This window comes from Geospiza fortis, unplaced genomic scaffold (genome assembly GCF_000277835.1).
Source record: "Geospiza fortis unplaced genomic scaffold, GeoFor_1.0 scaffold35, whole genome shotgun sequence".
Lineage (NCBI taxonomy): Eukaryota > Metazoa > Chordata > Aves > Passeriformes > Thraupidae > Geospiza > Geospiza fortis.
In genome coordinates this window covers 1,452,514-1,458,437 of record NW_005054453.1, presented here as the reverse complement: position 1 = coordinate 1,458,437, position 5,924 = coordinate 1,452,514, and the positions used below count along the sequence as shown (strand labels likewise).

Genomic DNA, 5,924 nt, shown 5'->3' with positions numbered 1-5,924 from the left:
TCCCCTTTTTCTGCGGGTGCGGAGACCAAGGGCAGGGCTCCCCCCGCCCCAGCGAGAGCGCTCCCGGGGCATCCCCGGTTCCCGCCGTCTCCGGGCCACCAGCCTCGGGTGCAATCCCGCCGGCAGCGGCGCGGAACCTGGGCAGCCCCCGCCCTCCCTGGGATCGGGCACCAGCCCCGGGATAGCAAGTGTTTACGTTTAAAAATACATATATACAGAGCCCGGACCAAGAGGGAAGAGGGGAAAACTCCGCCCCTTCCCTTGGAAAGGCAATGAAAGCTGGGCTGAAACATCTGACCGCTCAGCGCCACTTTTTTAAGGAAGAAAAGAAAAGAAAAGAAAAGAAAAGAAAAGAAAAGAAAAGAAAAGAAAAGAAAAGAAAAGAAAAGAAAAGAAAAGAAAAGAAAAGAAAAGAAAAGAAAAGAAAAGAAAAGAAAAGAAAAGAAAAGAAAAGAAAAGAAAAGAAAAGAAAAGAAAAGAAAAGAAAAGAAAAGAAAAGAAAAGAAAAGAAAAGAAAAGAAAAGAAAAGAAAAGAAAAGAAAAGAAAAGAAAAGAAAAGAAAAGAAAAGAAAAGAAAAGAAAAGAAAAGAAAAGAAAAGAAAAGAAAAGAAAAGAAAAGAAAAGAAAAGAAAAGAAAAGAAAAGAAAAGAAAAGAAAAGAAAAGAAAAGAAAAGAAAAGAAAAGAAAAGAAAAGAAAAGAAAAGAAAAGAAAAGAAAAGAAAAGAAAAGAAAAGAAAAGAAAAGAAAAGAAAAGAAAAGAAAAGAAAAGAAAAGAAAAGAAAAGAAAAGAAAAGAAAAGAAAAGAAAAGAAAAGAAAAGAAAAGAAAAGAAAAGAAAAGAAAAGAAAAGAAAAGAAAAGAAAAGAAAAGAAAAGAAAAGAAAAGAAAAGAAAAGAAAAGAAAAGAAAAGAAAAGAAAAGAAAAGAAAAGAAAAGAAAAGAAAAGAAAAGAAAAGAAAAGAAAAGAAAAGAAAAGAAAAGAAAAGAAAAGAAAAGAAAAGAAAAGAAAAGAAAAGAAAAGAAAAGAAAAGAAAAGAAAAGAAAAGAAAAGAAAAGAAAAGAAAAGAAAAGAAAAGAAAAGAAAAGAAAAGAAAAGAAAAGAAAAGAAAAGAAAAGAAAAGAAAAGAAAAGAAAAGAAAAGAAAAGAAAAGAAAAGAAAAGAAAAGAAAAGAAAAGAAAAGAAAAGAAAAGAAAAGAAAAGAAAAGAAAAGAAAAGAAAAGAAAAGAAAAGAAAAGAAAAGAAAAGAAAAGAAAAGAAAAGAAAAGAAAAGAAAAGAAAAGAAAAGAAAAGAAAAGAAAAGAAAAGAAAAGAAAAGAAAAGAAAAGAAAAGAAAAGAAAAGAAAAGAAAAGAAAAGAAAAGAAAAGAAAAGAAAAGAAAAGAAAAGAAAAGAAAAGAAAAGAAAAGAAAAGAAAAGAAAAGAAAAGAAAAGAAAAGAAAAGAAAAGAAAAGAAAAGAAAAGAAAAGAAAAGAAAAGAAAAGAAAAGAAAAGAAAAGAAAAGAAAAGAAAAGAAAAGAAAAGAAAAGAAAAGAAAAGAAAAGAAAAGAAAAGAAAAGAAAAGAAAAGAAAAGAAAAGAAAAGAAAAGAAAAGAAAAGAAAAGAAAAGAAAAGAAGAACTGCGGCGGCGCGGCCGGGAGCGGAGGGGTCGGGGGCGCGGGACGGACTCGGTCCTTAGGAGGAAAACAAATAAACAAACAAAGCCCCGAGCAATAAAACAAAGAAACAAAACCCAACCTAAAGATCCCTATTAAAACTGCATTAAAAATAGCGCGGCCTAAGTAAATTCCTCTTAGCAAGTCTAAAACTGCCGTAGCAAAAAAAGGAAAAAAAATTTAATTATCCAAATCGTTCACCATCTCTGCTGTGAGTGCTGTCTCTTCCACTCTCTCAGGAAAGGGTGAGTAATAACATACAAATAAGTATGTTATTTGTAACATAATAAAGTGCTGTCTCTTCCACTCTCTCATACAGGGTGAGTAATAACATACATATAAGTAATAACAAACTAATAAATAGTATCAATAAACAATATATTCTTAAATAAAGAAAAAGAATAGTACGCTTTTAACAAAAATAGTTATTTTTTTTTAACAATTTTTTTTTTTCAGATTACTAAATTGCAGGTTCTGGAACGGGATCACTGCTGTGTTATCTAGCCCCAGTGATCTTCCACTGCAGAGAAATAGTCCCCCTAGTATGCCTTGGCTGAAGGGAGCCCAACGATGCTACCATTCATCTAGGTATAAGTGTATTAAAAAGTTACAAAGCACTGGTTGTAGCATATAGGGGCATTAGAAGAAATAACAGGGAAAAAGAAAGGAGAAAGGCTGAGGTGTTAAAATCTGTGCATCAATTTCAACATAAATCTTTTCAAGATAATTATGATATTATGAAGCATTATTAAGCACTACAAGAAAGAGCATCAAACACGTATTTTGCCAAAAGCATTTGAGATAAGAAAAGAGGTGAACATTGGCCTTTAGCAATACTCAAAGCACATGAATCTGAGCATTCAAACCATGACCACAGAAATCCTTGCATGAATTTCTGCACACCATTTCAGCTTCCTCAGCAGGGCTTGGTGGAAACAATAAAAAAGTGATTTGGTTGGTAAACATGAACTCAAATTGTATTCTTAGGTTTAGATTTCAATCTGGGTTTCAGTGCAACTCTTTTGTTTAAACCACTAATGCCATTGTTTAATAATCTCAACATTTGAGATTATCCAACTGCCAGATAAGACCACAAAATTTCCCAGTTTTCTTTAGAACCCTGGAGACAACTTAGTATTTAGAACATGTGGAGTCAGTGTGAACTAACTAAAAATGCCATTGGCACTAGGGCATTATGACATGATCCCATGGTTCATTTGAATCCCATTAATTAACCCATGCCTTGAAAGCCAAAGAAAGCTTGTCTTGGCTTAAGCAGTCTCCGTGGAGGCACCAACTAAACAAGTTATCTGGTCCAGAGACACAAGATTGTCCCTGAGGTCAAATTTCAAAACATTACATTTGTGTTCTAAAACATGCTGAAACAAGTGTCAGCCTGGACTCCAGCTCAAGTTTTCATGTATTTGTTTATCAGTTTTGTGAGGGGGTTTCATCCCTGTCACGTAATGATAAAACATATGCTAGGGAAAAAGAGTTAATGTCATAGTTGAATAATATGCAATAAAGCTTGCCTTTTTGACCATACTTAGTTGTTGAGCCTAGTCACAAGCCCCAAGACTGGACATAAAATGTTTTTATTGCATCATGGAACTGAAGAAAGCATAATACAGCAAAGAACAATTTCCAAATGTTAAGATGTTGTCTCACAGACTAGACTGCTCCTTTCCTAGTCATTTCCTAGGCAGTGGATTTCCTTTTCTGCTCTCATTTGAGCTACCCATCCACAGTCCCATTGGTGCCTTCACTTACCATCTCAGGAGAGGGCTGCACAGAGCTGTACCTCTCTTTCCAAGTCAGTGAATAGCTAGAAAATCCAAGAATATTAATTCTGTGGATTTCTGTGCATATCCAGCAGTGTTCCGCAGTTCATAATATAGATGTCCCGTATTAGGGTAAACTGAAGAAATTAAGGGTAATGAAATGCATAAAGAGCATAATATTTTGATCTGACTCTTAACAACTGCATATTTATAACTATGAAACTCTCTATGAAGAGAGTGGTGAAATAATTACACTAGTCAGTTCCTCCATGTAGAAAAATTTTTACACTCAGACAGCTTAGGCTAGGGCATAATTTCCTAAACTTAAGGATAAAAGTCACAAAGACCTCTGTTGAGAATAACTGTTTGAGCTATACTTCTGTCTTGAAAGTTTAAACAACATTAAGCGTGCCCCATTTTGAAATTCTTCCGCAATACAGCTTGTGCTTGGAAGAACCAAACTCCCTTCAGGGCTTGAAGGACTGTAACCATATGTCAGGACACGACCACCTTCTCCCCTCACTTTGTTCCCTCGGGTTATTTCTCTGCCGTTCCTTGGAAAGCCTGGAAGATAAAGTTGTTTCAAGTTCAATTATTTGCACTACATAGGTCTTTGGTATTTGAGTACAGGGCCCTTGAGGAAGAAGAGAGAAAGAAAGAGAATTTTTTTTTCTTGGAAGAAAAGTTATTTTGCCTGTTTTTAACAAGGATGTTGCAATGACAGCTGTTGGTTTTGAAGAAGATGTGGCCAGCAGAGCAGCGCAAGAAGGGAGCTCTGAAGGGATCCATCCTCTGCCTACAGTGCCAAATTCTGCTACAGGATTGGGAATGTTTGGAATGTTGCCATTTCTGGATCCCATATAGCCATTGCCATCTGAAAAGTCCCTGTGCTGTGACTGGACATTGTGACCAACCTGCAGCGCACACAATGCTCAATAAACTGCACTTTAACCGGTGAGGTGATGCCATGGTGTCATGGTTTGACACTGGCACAATACAGAGTAGCTTGTTGCTGGACTCTTTTTATACAGCCACGGACAGAACCATGCTTCCTTGTGACACAGAGGCTGCATCCAGGGGGTAGGCGATGGCTCAGAACTGAGAGGGTTCAGTTTGGTGCCCCTCAGCCCCAGGGGGCAAACAAATTTGGGGGGGACAGGATGTCCCGAAAGTGAGAGACTGTGCCCTTTTTGGAACTGGACAAAGCACCCTTAAAAAAGACAAGCCTAGAAGCAGCTCTGGTCCATGTTTAGTGGTGAGAGTGCTGGATATGAAAAGGAAGGGGTCACCATGGTGCAAGAAGGACCCCTTCTCCTCTTGATGAACTGAGGTGTATTTTCAAAAAATGTCATGGTTTGACCCTGGCACAATGCCAGTGCCCCCATGAAAAATACCTCTTCCCTGGTGTCTGCTGTGAGATGTGACCAGGAATAAGCAAAGCAGACTCCTACTTAGGAATAGAGGGAAAAAAAATTTATTAACTAAACTACAAGAGAAAAGGACAGACACACACACACACACGGAAAATGAAAACTTCACAAAAGCATTTCCTCCTCCCCCCACCACATTTCCAATACATCACCCAAATTTCACCATCAGTCCATCACCAAAACCTTTAGACACTCAATCAATCCTCAGTTCATCAAGAGGAGAGGAGTCCTTCTTGCACCATGGTGACCCCTTCCTTTTCCTATCCAGCACTCTCACCACTAAACATGGACCAGAGCTGCTTCTAGGCTTGTCCTTTTTAAGGGTGCTTTGTCCAGTTCCAAAAAGGGCACAGTCTCTCACTTTCGGGACATCCTGTCCCCCCCAAATTTGTTTGCCCCCTGGGGCTGAGGGGCACCAAACTGAACCCTCTCAGTTCTGAGCCATCGCCTACCCCCTGGATGCAGCCTCTGTGTCACAAGGAAGCATGGTTCTGTCCATGGCTGTATAAAAAGAGTCCAGCAACCAGCTACTCTGTATTGTGCCAGTGTCAAACCATGACACATGGTCACATGGAATGTGATGACTACATACATGTGGTCACGATGCTGGTGCTGCCTCGCAGCTCAGGAAGCACGTGCAAGATGCCTTAATTCCTCCACTGACCTTGTGTTCTTCCACAACTCCATTCCAAAGTCTTTAAACGGGTTCTCCAAAATTCTGAAGTAGACTATTTATATGTTGTATTAGACACGTTTACAACAATACAGTAATACATTATGCAACTATACTTCTACATTACAGAATTACATTATAACAGTATACACAATACAACAATACTTCTATATTACAGCAATACATTACAACTTATACATTATAACAGTTACCTTACTAACAACATCTATCTCTTCTAGTCGAGGCGGTCATAACTCAAAGTAAATACCTCAAATGTCCCATAATTATTACTTGTTGGTGGCTCACCTAGTCCCAGGTGTCTTGATTGAGATAATCAGGTCTAGACCTCTTTGTGGCTTCCACCTGCCCCTCTCTGCTTCACCCACGACC

General features: G+C 37.9%; 1 protein-coding gene across 1 annotated transcript in view; it reads right to left on the bottom strand.

The window, feature by feature from the left end:
* The window catches only part of GAB1 (GRB2 associated binding protein 1), a 135,306-nt gene that overhangs the window by 93,049 nt on the left and 36,333 nt on the right, over positions 1-5,924 (bottom strand). The window lies entirely within an intron of this gene.